The following is a 14,136-nucleotide window of genomic DNA, read 5'->3' as shown; positions in this document are numbered from 1 at the left end:
GAAAATCCTACTGAGTGGAGAGCAAACCTCCCACTCGGGGGCTTAGCTGCAGTCCAGTGCTCGCCTAAGTATCTGAAAATCCTGCCGAGTGGAGAACAAACCTCCCACTCGGGGGCTTAGCTGCAGTCCAGTACTCGCCTAAGTATCTGAAAATCCTACCAAGTGGAGAGCAAACCTCCCATTCGGCGGCTTAGCTGCAGTCCAGTACTCGCCTAAGTACTTGAAAATCCTACCGAGTGGGGAGAAACCTCCCACTCGGGGGCTTAGCTGCAGTCCAGTACTCGCCTAAGTATTTAATCCATTCTGATCCGCAAGGATGACGAGTGGCAGGTCGACTGCTACCTTCTTGTTCTGAGGTACGCCACAAATACAATGTGCGTTCCATCCTGATCTGCAAGGACGCAGGTCGACTGCAATCTGTGCTCCATCCCTACCTGCAAGAGCGATGAAGTGCAGGTCGACTGGACTTTCTACCTCAGGGCTGCGTCTCAAGCATTAAAGTATATTCCGAGTGAAGAACAAAGTTCGCTCGAAGGCAAATGCAAGCATATTCAATGATAAGCAAAGTTCAGATAACGGATTCAGGAGTGCTCAGGCTTCAAGCCTATAAAAGTTATCGTTTACAAAACCACTCGACATGCCAAGGCAAATTTAAGGTGAAGCATAGAAGTTTTTTACTCCCCAGGTGGAGGGCTGGAGGGCGCGACAAACTGGTCCAGGTCGACTCCATCAGCAATCCGAGTGGCAGCAGCAATGAAGGTCTCCATGAAAGATTGGAAGTCATGCTTCTTGGTATTGGCCACCCTGATGGATGCCAGCTTGTCCTCTCGAGCATCCTTGCAGTGAACACGTACCAGGGACAGAGCAACATCAGCACCACACCTGGCGGAAGACTTCTTCCATTCCTGCACTCGACCTAGAACATCATTCAGTCGAGTCATTAAAGACTCAAGGTCATTTTGAAGCTTCTCTCTTGGCCAGAGTGTCATGTCAATCCGCGACACCGCAACCTTCAGTCGAGCGAGGTAGTCAACCACACCGGCAACACGAACTCCAGTCAGAGGATGTTCATAGCGGCTTCATCCTTCACAGGAGAGTTGATGGGGTCCAAGCTTGTCTCCACTCGACTGGTCTCCTCCTCAAAATTCTGGCAGAATTCTGTAAACACAATTCGAAGTTAAGCCAGCAGTTCCACGATGGGTCGACAATAACAAGTCAGTCGAGTAGAAGAGATTACCTTCAAGCATGAGGAATAGCTTCTTGGCGAGCCCTCCCACATAAGCCTCCAGATCATTCTTCTTCCCCGCCAGTTTGCTAGCCTTGTCACTCAGAGCTATCTTGCCATTCTTTAGTCGGCTGACCTCCTTGTTGGCCGCGTCGAGAGCAGCTTTCAGATTGGCGTGCTCCTCTTCAAGTTTACCAACTGAAGCCAACTTTTCTTCTGCGATCTTCGTCTTGTCCGAAGCCGCTTTCTGCGCCTCGGTGAGGTCAAGGTCCTTCTTCTTCAGAGCCTCCTTCAGTTTATCTGCAAAGTGACAATGAGATCAGAATCAGGAATGGACAAAAAAATAAAGGCAGTCGTCAAGATTCTCACCAAACATACCTTTTGCTTCCTCCTTCGCCTTCGTGAAAAGTTCTCCTGGACAAGCTTCAAGTCAAGTTCGAGCTGGATATGTTTGTTCTCCAATTCAGTATAGCAAGCCACAAGCTCGCAAGATTTCTTTGAAAGGTCAGTCGACAGACATCAAAGATAGGTCACTTCCGAGTGACTAAGAGAAAAAATTGTAGCATTTCTAAGACTACAGCCGAATCAAAATATTCAACAGTAGTCTCGGGGACTACACCCAGTGGGTGCACTCAGCGTGCCCCCACTAGTTCTACTGACTCGGTTCGATAAGTCGACCAAAAGAGACAAAAGGTTATGATCCTAAACCATAGCTAACTGCCAGCAGTCAACCACAGTATCATCACGATTGAAAAAAAAGAAGAGAGATGTTCTTCAGACCTTAGTCGACTGCCAGCAGTCGACCATGGTCTCGGGGACTACACCCAGTGGGTGCACTCAGCGTGCCCCCACTAGTTCCAAGATTCCATTCGACCAGACCGAGTGGAGAAGTTAGAATGAACAAATTCAAAGTATAAAGACTACAGTCGACTTCCAGCAGTCCACTATAGTCTTGGGGACTACACCCAGTGGGTGCACTCAGCGTGCCCCCACCTATCCAAAAAATCAATCGACACACCTAGTGGGTGTACAGATACAAAGATCTTCAGAAAGAAGAGTTTTCACATACCATATCCTAACAGAACAAGCGGTGACCAACTGACCTGGACGTTGCTCTGAAGAGCTAAGCTTGCATCATAAGCCGCTTGGCTGGCATCCCGGATCACCTTCACCTGCTCCATCATAACCCCCGCCTGGCGTATAGCCTCCTTAGCAGCACTCGCTTGGTCCTTTGGGACGTGGTGTGTGGCGAAAAGGGAAGGCGGATCGGTAGTCGATGATGAAGGTTGAGCACTCATCAGCGGCACAACGAAGGACACGGAAGTCCGAGTGATCTTGCCACCCTCCTAAACCAGCGTCTCAGGAGCTGACGCAACATGAGCAGTCTTGCCAGTAGGCGACTTTTTATTTCTCCTCGGCCTCAGCGGCGCCTCATCGTCATCATCAGGGAGATCAATGACATGAGGTGGGGCTACAGGAAAGATTCAAAGTTAAAAATGAAGATCCAATCGACCAAAAGAGAAACTACAGAGATCATACCAAGGTTGGAGGTGGCAGCATCTTCCATTTCTTGGTCTTCGTTCCTGACTGAGGTCTCAGAGGTAGCAGCATTGCAGATTTCAGAAATCAGTCGGTTAACCAACGAGTCAACCAAGAATTTATCCATGCTAAACAAGAAAACACTAGTTCGGCTGTTACCCGGAAATGGTGGGAATCACCATCCTCATCTTGGGCAGGGCCTTCGTCGGCTTTGATGACATCGCTCGGGGTTGCTTCGGTGCTTTTCCAATCGGCGCCGGAGAGGTCGTCCGAGGGCGTTTCGTCGACTGCCCGACAGGCGCAGTAGCCTTGCCACGCTCAACCACAGGGTCATGGGCGAGCTTGGATCGCCTTTACGTGCGAGGAGGGTCGACTTCTTCCTCCTCTTCCTCCTCCTCCTCTTCACCGGAGCTGTCGTCATCTTCATCCCCTTCACTATCAGATTGCCACTCCTCCTGACTTTCACCTCCGCTCGCCTCCTCCTCCTCAACCTGTTCTTGCGCCTCGTTGGGCATCGAGTACATCTCAGTCGTGGCCTAGAAGACAACAAACAAGATAGAAGTCAGTCGACTGATTTTAAGCAAAGCAGAGTGAAGAAAACAGGATCACAGTCGAAGATGCAGAATTGGACCTTGTCTACTTCATATGATTGGTCGTGTGGAGGGATCCTCCTGGCTCCTGGGGGTTGTCCTTGTTCCCTGTGATAGCAGTCATCCACCTCTCCAGAGTGGCATCCTCGACCTCCTCCGTGTGGATCTGAGTGGTGTCTTCAGTGCCAGAATACATCCACATCGGATGGTCTTGATATTGAAGCGGCTGGATGTGTCTTCGGAGGAAGACCTCCAACAGATCCATGCCGGTCACTCCGTCACGGATAAGCTGGACTACACGCTCGACCAGCACCTTAACCTGTGCCTTCTCCTCTAGGACCACCTTCAAAGAGGACGACTTCCTCACTCGGTCCATGGAAAAAGGAGGGAGTCCAGTCGACTGCCCTGGCGTCGGCTGGTCTTGGCAGTAGAACCAGGTCGACTACCACCCACGGACCGACTCGGGAAGGACCATGGCCGGAAAGGCACTTTTTCCCCTCATTTGAACCCCAAGACCCCCACACATCTGAATCACTTGGGTTCTCTCGTCACTCGGATTGGCCTTTTTCACCGTCTGGGAGCGACAGGTGAAAATGTGTTTGAAAAGGCCCCAATGAGGCCGACAACCCAAGAAATTCTCACACAAGGACACGAAAGCAGCGAGATACACGATGGAGTTGGGTGTGAAGTGGTGGAGTTGTGCCCCAAAGAAGTTCAGAAATCCCCGAAAGAAAGGGTGAGGAGGCAAAGAAAACCCGCGGTCAACATGGGTGGCCAAGATGACACACTCACCCTCCTAAGGCTACGGCTCCGACTCCTTCCCCGGGAGCCGCGCTGATCCATGGGGGATCATCCCTTCATTGGCCAGGTCGTCAAGATCTTTCTGACGGATCGTCTTGCGGATCCAGTCGCCATGGATCCAGCCCTACGGCAGGCCGGCCCTTGACGAGGATACGCCACGACTGGTCGCCCTTCCCTTCGCCTTCGCCGTTGCCTTCTTCGCCCGCTCAAAGCCGCCGTCTTCTCCTTTACCATCGTCGCCGGCGAAGCGCACATGGAGCAGCAGCGCTGGGATGGAGGCGAACACGGCGGATGAGGCTGAGGAAGAGGGAGAGGGAAATGAGGGCGCACTGTTCAAAAACCCTCGTCCGACACCTTATATGAGGTTGCTTCCGAGTGACTGACTTGTAGGCCCGGACAATCCTGTCAAATCCCGCAACAGTCGCGCGCATGATACGTGGCGAAAAAGGTGGCGCAGAGACCAAGGCATTCCTGCCTTATCACATCCGAGTACCGCGGCCTCCTCCGCCTCGCGCGCTTCCTGAAATTCGGATCCCGCTAAATACGCGAACTGCAGAGCAACTTGTCAGACGGGAGATTTCTCCGCTCTGTCGTTCGGAGATCTCCAAGTACAGAAAATTCACTCGACGGATACAAAGAATGGATCAAGGCGACTGAAGAAGAAGTTGATGCCGTCACCTAAGTTCATTGATCCAGAACAAGACATACTCATAGCACGAAAAATGGGTCGGAAGAGTTCTCAACTCCTTCCCCACTCAAACCTCGATCCATTTGGGGGCTAATGATGAAGCCATGTACCTAGGGTAGGGTCATGGACCTGTCCAAGATACCCTCCCCAAGGACATCTCTAGAAGAAACCACTTGTCAGTCGACCCGGAAGGATTCCACTCGACGGACTTGAAGACACTCGACCATGAAGCCAACCACTCGACCGCCAGGAGATCTAAAGTCAGCCTGCACACAAACGGTCGGTCATTAAGTAGCTTTTATGGTCATCACAACACTTTATGTGGGAAGTTACCAGTAACCCCCGTTCTTAATATACTTTAAACCCTAGATAACTAAGGGCCGGAGGGGTCTGGCAAACTCTATATAAGCCACCCCCTCCTCAGTGTCAAGGGTTCGCACCCCTGTAACTCATACGCTCATAATCCAGTCGACCGCCTCCGGGCTCCGAGATGTAGGGCTGTTACTTCCTCCGAGAAGGGCATGAACTCGTAAACATCTTGCGTATACAACTACTCCATAGCTAGGATCTTGCCTCTCCATTCCTACCCCCTTATTCTACTGTCAGACTTAGAACCACGACAACCGTGGCGGGAGGCTCTGACTGTCCGTGCACAAGTAAAGGGGTCAAAAGCTATGCCCCTTCTTTTGTACACCGACAGGAGCCCCCGGGCCTGGGCCACACATAAGCTCAGAACGTTGTTGGGCCAGGCCCAGAACGGTGCACGGGCAGTTGGGGCGGATTCTTACCACGGCCACTGTTCCGTCCGCTACGCTTCCCCATGACCCGTGTTGAACGCGTGACTTGGGGATCATGCGCGTGCATGACGTGGGAGGCATGCGTGGGACAACGCTCACATGCATGCGTCGCATCGCAGTTAATGGGAAAGGTGGCGGCCCACACCTTCCCCATAAAAAGGAATAACCGCGGGCGCGCTGCTCACTTTGCCCCTTCCGCGCGCCTTCCTCCAATCTCAGAACCGCTGCCCCCTGCTTCTCGAGCCTCTCTGCTTTCATCCATCGCCATCGCGCTTTCGCCATCATCTGCTCTTCCGCTTCCCGCAGTCGCCATGGCACCCAAATCCACCAAGAGCAAGGGAGCGGCAAAGGATGCCGGCTCGTCGGAATAGCCGGAGAGCGAGCTGGTGGCGCGGCGGCCGCAGTCCACCTATTTCCCCTTGACGGTTGGCGTGCCCGAGCTTCGGGAGGTGTTCAAGTGTCTGTGGGGTGTGAAGACGGGGGAGGGAGAGAAGATGGGGCATCCGCCCACGACCGTCGTCCCTGCCAGCGCCGGGCCCTCCCCGCATCGGTACCCCTTCTTCGTTGACTATTTGTCTTGCGGCCTCTGTCCCCCCTTCTCTGACTTGTTGAATGACATCATACACACCTACGGCTTCCGCATTTTGGATTTTACTCCGAATGTCGTGGCGTGCATGGCCCTCTTCGCACATCTCTGCGAGGGGTTTGTCGGGGTGTACCCCAGCACGGCGCTTTTCCACCATTATTTCTCCCCTCGGATCCAGAAAGGGGGTGCCATTGCTGGCTGCGTCGCCTGGATCCCGAGGGCCAAGGGGGCATACCTGGACGGCGCCACGAAGGAGAGGTGGGAAGAATGGCGGGGCCGATGGTGCTGGATTAAGGAGAAGGACCCACCCGCATTCTGCGAGGTTCTCTAGAAGTCGCCGGTCCGTGGCGGCGATTAGGGCGACGTCGATGCCGACGACGCGAAGCTCACGATCGCCACCACCAGGATTCTCCGACTCACCCAGGGCGGGCTCAACCTTGAGATGATTGGGGAGGACTTCATCCGCCGCCGGATTGCCCCTTTGCACGACAAGGGGAGGCCGGCCTGGCTCTATGTGAATCCGCTGACATCATGAGGCTCCACCCCAGCCTCGACAACAACCTGACGGTGCTGCGGCACGTCCATCTTTGCCAGCGAATCTTCCAGCTTGAGGTCGACGATGCGGGCGCGGTCGAGCGGTCCGGCAAGCTTGCCAGGGCCGCCGCTAAGGCCGGTAAGGTCGACAAGGAGCCTATCTTCAAGCTGCCGGCGGGGGTGGTCCCGCTGAGCAACAACTCTCGTCGGAACGAGATCATCGCCATGATGCCGCTCTTCAACGTGCATGGCCTCGACCTGAACTGGGTCGAGCCGGACGAGCTCGTGTTGCAGGATTTCTTTGACACTCTGCACGAGATATACATCACCGACGAGCCACGGCTCATCCAGGACACCTCCCTTGTGGAGCTGGACTATATCGCCGCTAGGGTGGAGGAGGCGAGGCTTGCCGAGGAGGAGGCAAAGCTCTTCAAGGAGGCCGGCAGCACCGGCGATGTGGTGGACAAGGCCGTGGCGGAGGCGGAGGAGGGGGAGCTCGCCCGGTGGGCAGCAGCCGCTGGGGAGGCCGGCGGCGTCGACACCGGGGCTCCCCTCATCGAGGACGCCTCCGATGGGTCATCAGAGGAGGAGTACGAGGTGGAGATGGCCGCGACCGCCGACCCTCCGGTCACCGGAAGAAGGCGGGTCCTACGGTAGGCCACCTCCTGCGAGCCAGTTTGCCTCGACTAGGGCGTGCAGCTGCGACAAGCCCAGGAAGCATCCGTGTGCCAGACGAGGGCGGTGGCGATGAAGAGAATGGCGAAAGCCGTGGCATCGAAGAAGAGGACATCTGCTTCTTCGTCAACCAAGCGCGCCCGAACACTGTCGCATGCCCCCTCGCCGGCAAGCATCGACACAGGGATTGGGGGTGATTTGTTTGACTTCGGGACTCTCAGCCCGGAGCAGAAGAGGAAAACAACGGAGGAGGAGGAGGAAGAGAATGAAGAGTAAGCTTTTGCTTTCCTCCCTCACTCCTTACGCTCCCCCCCTGATGGTGCTGCTTACTTGTCTTCATCTTGGAAGGATGTGGAGACGCTGGCCCGGAGGATCAAGAGGGCCAGGATTTCGGCGAGTGGCCAGCCCCCGGCAGGCACCTCCAGTACGCCACTGGTGGTGTCGAGCAACCCGGACAGCAGCCCCCAGCCCAGCCCCCAGCGTAAGTCCATCACCCATCCCTTGTCCATGTGTGCAATGCACGATGCTTTGGTACTGACCCTGCAGCGGATGTAGGAGGGGAGCAACACCAAGGGGAGCCGCAGAGGTCTTCTCCCATCGTGCCGCCCCCGTCGACCATGCTGCCCCAAGGGGCGTCCCCGGCAAGGGCACCAAGCGTCGAGGCCATGCATACGGAGGAGGAGGGTGAGAACCCAGGCGCTGGTGGCTTCGCGTCGATGCCAGACCTCGGCCGAGAAAAGGCTTCTGCCTCTCGGCCCGGCATGGGTAAGACACTCTCTCTTATCTTCTGCTTGCATTCTTCTTTTCCTCTTTTCCTCATTGGTTTTGGATCTTAGCTTCACCCCATCTCTTTCTTGGCGTCCAGACCCCTCCTCGGAGGACATTGACACCACCATCAAGGACGTCACTGCGGAGGCCCCGGCGGAGGTGGAGAAGATTGCTGCTGAGGAGAGCACCAGGGGCGCCACCGAGGATGCCGCCAAGGGGCCCACGAAGAGCCCGGAAAGGGGCCTGCCGAGGGGGTCGGCAAGGCCACTGCCGAGGAGGTGGCGTTTGACGACTTGCCCTCCTCCTTGGCTGGCTCTTGCTCCGGCAGGTACCTGAAGGTGAGCGACGACCTCTTCGTCCACCTCCTTGGCACGTCGAGCACCAGGGCTCCCTTCGAGGGTGAGGTGTTTGACGAGGAGGCGCTTGCCACCGCTGGGCTTGAGGTTGTTGACGAGTTGGGCGTTGGTGGCGCCGGCTCCTAGGAGGAGCAGCTGCTCCAAGCCATGGGCGCCAGCATCTGGAAGCTCCAGGCGCTCCACCGCGCTCGCCTGGACAAGGCCAAGTCCAGGACGGCGGTGGTGGAGAAGATGGAGGAGGACTTTGGGGGGCGCATTGCCGAGGCGCAGGACTGGTTCCGCCAAGCTCAGGACGAGTTAAAGGCTGCCCAGGGTGAGCTGGCCAACCGTGAGATGGAGCTCGCCTTGAAGCTGGCCGACATCGAGAAGGCCCGAGAGACGGCGAATAGGCTGACCAATGAAGCCGAAGCCATCCGGTCCCAGCACAAGGCCAGCCTGAAGACCCAGGAGGAGGACCTTGCCGAGCGCGAGGAGAAGCTTGCTGCCATGCTCCGCGGCAAGGACGAAGAGGTGGACAAGCTCGTCCTGCAGCGGACCCAAGAGCTGGAGCGGAGGCACCAAGAGGCACTCAACGCCCTGGCTCAAGCTCACGCCGGCAAGGTGAAGGAGCTGGAGGAGAAAGCTCTGAAGCTGGCCCAGGAGAAGCACACGCTCAATGGTGCTCTGACGGTGGCGCAGGGTGAGGTCATCAGCAAGTCTGGAGAGCTCTCCGAGGCCAACGGCTCCATCAAAGATCTCAAGCTGAAGCTGGGAGAGCTCGAGGAGACGCTGTCGGGGGCCTTGACCCGAGAGGGGCTCCTGACCAAGGAGCTGGAGACGGAGAAGCAACTGCTGAGGAACGAAATCGCCAACCTCAAGGACTACAAGGCGAGCGAGAAGCGCTGGCTCGGGCGCCTTGCTGCCGTTGCAAACTCGGCCGCCGATCAACTGGCCATTATGGGGATGCCGGAGATGGTGTACGCCCCTGAAGCGAGCCTGAGCCCCAACGCCAATCTGACCATATACTTCGAGAAGGTCGTTGGTGCCTTGAAGGGGATCCACTCCAACCGGGCGGCCTCCCTCGCCGAGGAATCTTGGATACTCTGTCGGGGGACCATGACCAGGGTGCTCACCAAGATCGCGCACTGCCACCCCGACCTTGATTTCAGAGCTGTGCTGAAGAGCTTGCCGGAGGATGCCGACATCGCGGCGCTCAACGAGCGTATCCAGCCCATCCTCAGCCGCATCAACAAAATCAAGAGGGTGGAGGGCCATCGCCAGGACTAGGCATCCCGTTCTCCGTCGCTGCTGCACGTTCATGACCAAGACAAAGCTATCTTTAGTTAGAACTGCGACGGCAGTTTGTGTAATATTACTCCGCGATGCCCCTAAAACTATGCATGTTATTTTCCTGTTCGATTTTGCTTTGTATGGGTAAGCTCGCCGGCATATAAACCCAAGGCGGCGCTTTGAGGATGGATCCTCATTAGCCTGCCGGGTGTGCTTGTTGCCGGGCAAAGCACCTTACCGCCCTTGGCGCAGTCGCTCGGTCTGTCGAGCTTGACTTGAGTCAGAAATGAGGGCGTTACCGACGGCGGAAGGCTTACCTACTGCTCTCGACGCGACCGTTGAACTATTGAGCAGACTCAAAACAGAACAAGGGCGTTGCCGATCGCAGGAGGGCCCCTCTGCGTACAGGTTTCTCATACATAGGTCGAACCGTTGAGGATAATAACCTTATATTTAAGGGGAGAAACTTAAAATTCAGCATGACTTAGCTCCATCGTCGCCGCCTCGGCGTCCTTCGTGGCAACGGGCGGCGCCGTCCTCTCCGCAGGAGCCGTGGCAATGAAGAATAGCTAGGTTGACTGCTAGGCCAGATTCTCACAATAGCGCCCCTACCTGGCGCGCCAAAGATGTCGGTGGGAAACGACACCTATGGGATCACTAGAATCCCTTCTACGGTTGCGGGGCGCGGGGATCGTGAGGAGAGCAGGACTAGCAGACAACATAGAGGGATTTACCCAGGTCCGGGCCACAAAGATGCGTAAAACCCTACGATCCTGCTTTGGTGGATGTATTAGTGCTCTTGAGCTCTCGAACTAGCTCTAGGTGCTGCTAGGTTCCAAAGAGCCGAATCCCTTCCCTGTGTGCCATAGGCCTCCTTTTATAGGCGAAAGGGGCTGCCACAGTGGCACACAGGAGGTGGAAAGTGCTACAGTATTGCGAGTTTATCGCTGGTATTACAGGACAAGACGCATTTAATGCGTGGCTTAGGTGTCCTTTCGCTTTATCGGGGACGGGGGCGAGGCCCGCCCCGTCCGTTGCCGCTCCTCCTCGCTTCGACGCGCGCCCCTGGCTAGCGATGCATGTGGTGCCATGTAGGCAGGCAGGCAGCTGAGGTGGCACGGTGGTGGAGCCTCCATGAAGGTTTGCATGTTGCCACGCAGGTACGTGCCCAACTGGTTGGGTCGGCAGCTGCATGCAAATGGCGGCGGTGACTTGGCTTGTGCGGGCCTAGCGGTGGCCCTGCTGGCACGCTTGGTGAGGGTCTCGCCGGGCGGCATGGCAAGGGTCTTGCCGTGTAGCCTGGCAAGGATCTGGACGTGGCGCGCTGGCTTCCCCGGCAAGGATCTTGCCGGGGGTCTTGTGGGTTTCCTCGGTGAGGATGGTTGCCTTCCTATTCTCACTTGACCTTGATTGGTCTATGTCTTCACAAAGATCCGCATGCCACCACAGAGGTGCCTCACAAGCCCTGTCCCAATGCATTTGTTTGGCGTTGGTGGGCTCAAAGGTGGCTTGCTCAGCTGGCGTGGCCGAGCTGTCCCGGCAAGGGTCTTGCCGGGGCTGCTGGGGCCGCCCCGGCAAGGGTCCTTGCCGGGGAAACCGGCCTCGCCCATTCGATCTTCGTGGCCTTGGTCCTTGCCGTTGTTCTGTTTGCCTTGTGGCCTCGGCTTCTCTCCGGCTTCCCTTTCCTTCCCTATTATGCGTGGCCGTGGCGGGAGGCTCTGACTGCCCGTGCACAAGTAAAGGTGTCAAAAGCAGTGCCCCTTCTTTTGTACACCGACAGTGCCTACACTTCCACTACTCATTTTCAAAGAGAGAACCACCTACTCATGTGTTGATACCAAGACATTCCAATCCAACCACAAGAAGCTTGATCTCGAGCCTTCCCCAAGTTGTTTTCCACTCAAATCATCTTTCCACCTCCAATGAGAGAGAGTTGAGTGTTGGGGAGACTATCATTTGAAGCACAAGAGCAAGGGGTTCATCATCAACACACCATCTATTACCTTTTGGAGAGTGGCGTGTCCTAGATAGGTTGGGAGTCTCCGTCAATATTGTGGAGTTTAACCAAGGAGTTTGTAAGGGCAAGGAGATCGCCTACTTCTTCAAGATCTACCCAAGTGAGGCAAGTCCTTCATGGGCGATGGCCATGGTGGGATAGACAAGGTTGCTTCTTCGTGGACCCTTCGTGGGTGGAGCCCTTCGTGGACTCGTGCAACCGTTACCCTTTGTGGGTTGAAGTCTCCATGAACGTGGATGTACGATAGCACCACCTATCGGAACCACGCCAAAAATCTTCGTGTCTACATTGTATTTGCTCCCCTGAACTCCTCCCCTTTACCTTCATATGCAATGATTTACATTCCACTCATATATACTCTTAGAATTGCATGTGTAGGTTGATTGCTTGACTTGTGTTAAGTTGCTAAAATCTGCCAAGACATAAAATTGGGAAAAGGCTAGATTTTTATTTTGTCAAGTAGTCTAATCACCCCCTCTAGACATACTTTCGATCCTACAGAAGCGAGATAAGGAAAGAGGTCAGAACGACACTAGCGGTAAGGGCCGGGGCGGTGAAACAAATCGCCCTGGCAAGGCTCCTCGGAACCAAGGGAAACCCACCAGGGGCAGAGAGAAAGAGGATTGTGATGCTGGGAGTGATGAAGGTGATGAAGAGGAAACAAGTGAGCAGGAATTCCAAAAGGCCACCGATGCCCTGTGCATTGACGGGGGTGCCTCTTTGCACTCCTCTCACTGCCAACTTAAATAGTGGGCACGGGAGGTCAATGTCATCGAGCCAATGGCAACTCCACGGAACCACTCAGATGGTCATGCATGCCCATCATCTTTGATGATGAGGATCACCCTGACCGCACCAATGCGGTAGGGTGTCTGCCGTTGTTGGTCTCCCCAACGATCCGCAACCTCAAAGTCAAAAGATGTTGGTTGATGGCGGGGCTAGGCTGAATTTGATCTCCCCACATGTTCTTAGCAAGCTCTAAATAGTAGAGGAGGAGCTTAAGGCTAATGGCACATTTCAAGCAGTTAATCCCGACACGATCCGTCCTAAGGGAAAGATCACATTTGCCAGTTATGTTTGGGGCTGAGTTGAACTACCGGATCAAGAAGATTGTGTTTGATGTGGTTGACCTCCCCCTGCCGTACAATGGAATCCTTGGGCGCCCTACCCTGGCCAAGTTCATGGCGGCATCCCACTATGCCTACAACACCCTGAAGATGCCTAGCCCAATGGGCGTCATTTCCATCCCATCAGATAAGAAAGACGTGATGATATGCGTGAACAAGATGTATCAGGATACTGTTGCGGCGGAGGCAGCCGAAGTAGCGGTGCCCGCCAAGGTAAGTATGGGAAAGAAGAAGAATTGTAGGGACTCCGGTAAGGAATTCGGGAAGCATGCCCCTACCGAGTGCACGACACCCGTTGATGACGTGCTAGAGTATTCCAACAGCAAGAGGGCAAAGGCTGTTGCACCCCATGTGAAATAGGTCCCACCAGGGCTGGTTGACGTTGATGGTACCTTTACTATCAGCACCACCCTTGACGAAAAATAGGAAAGCGCGCTCGTTGCCTTCCTACAGGCGAGTATCGATGTGTTTTCCTGGCAACCATCTGATATCCCCATGTTCCCAGGGAGGTAATCGATCACCACCTTGCTATCTGCCCACATGCCCGACCCGTCAAGTAGAAGGTGCGGAAGCAGGCCTTAGAGCGGTAGCAGTTCATTGCCGAGGAGATTAAGAAGCTTGAGGAAGCTAGTTCGGTCAGAGGAGTACTACATCCAACATGGTTGGCAAACCCAGTGGTTGTGCCTAAGGCTAATGGGAAGTGGAGGATTTGCATTGACTTCACAGACCTCAACAAGGCTTGCCCAAAGGATCCATTTCCCTTGTCGCGCATCGACCAAATTGTGGATTCCACTTCGGGTTGTGATTTTATTTCTTTTCTGGACGCATACTCTGGATATCATCAGATCTTCATGTCCAAGGAAGATTAAGAGAACAACTCCTTCATCGCCCCATGCGGTACGTACTTCTTTGTGCACATGCCTTTTGGGATAAAAAGTGTCGGGTCTAGTTTTACAAGGGCAGTCCAGATTGGCTTTGAATCACAGTTGCATAGCAATATTGAGGCTTATATGGATGATATTGTAGTCAAGACCAAGGACAAATCCACCCTCATCTATGATCTAGAAGAGACGTTTGCTAATTTGTGCAAGATCAACTTGAAGCTAAACCCGAGAAGTGTGTGTTTGGTGTTCCCTTCGGCAAGCTACTTGGTTTCTTTGTGTC

The sequence above is a fragment of the Triticum dicoccoides genome, chromosome 4B (assembly GCF_002162155.2).
Source record: "Triticum dicoccoides isolate Atlit2015 ecotype Zavitan chromosome 4B, WEW_v2.0, whole genome shotgun sequence".
In the NCBI taxonomy this organism is placed as follows: Eukaryota; Viridiplantae; Streptophyta; class Magnoliopsida; order Poales; family Poaceae; genus Triticum; species Triticum dicoccoides.
This window is presented reverse-complemented; position numbering follows the sequence as displayed.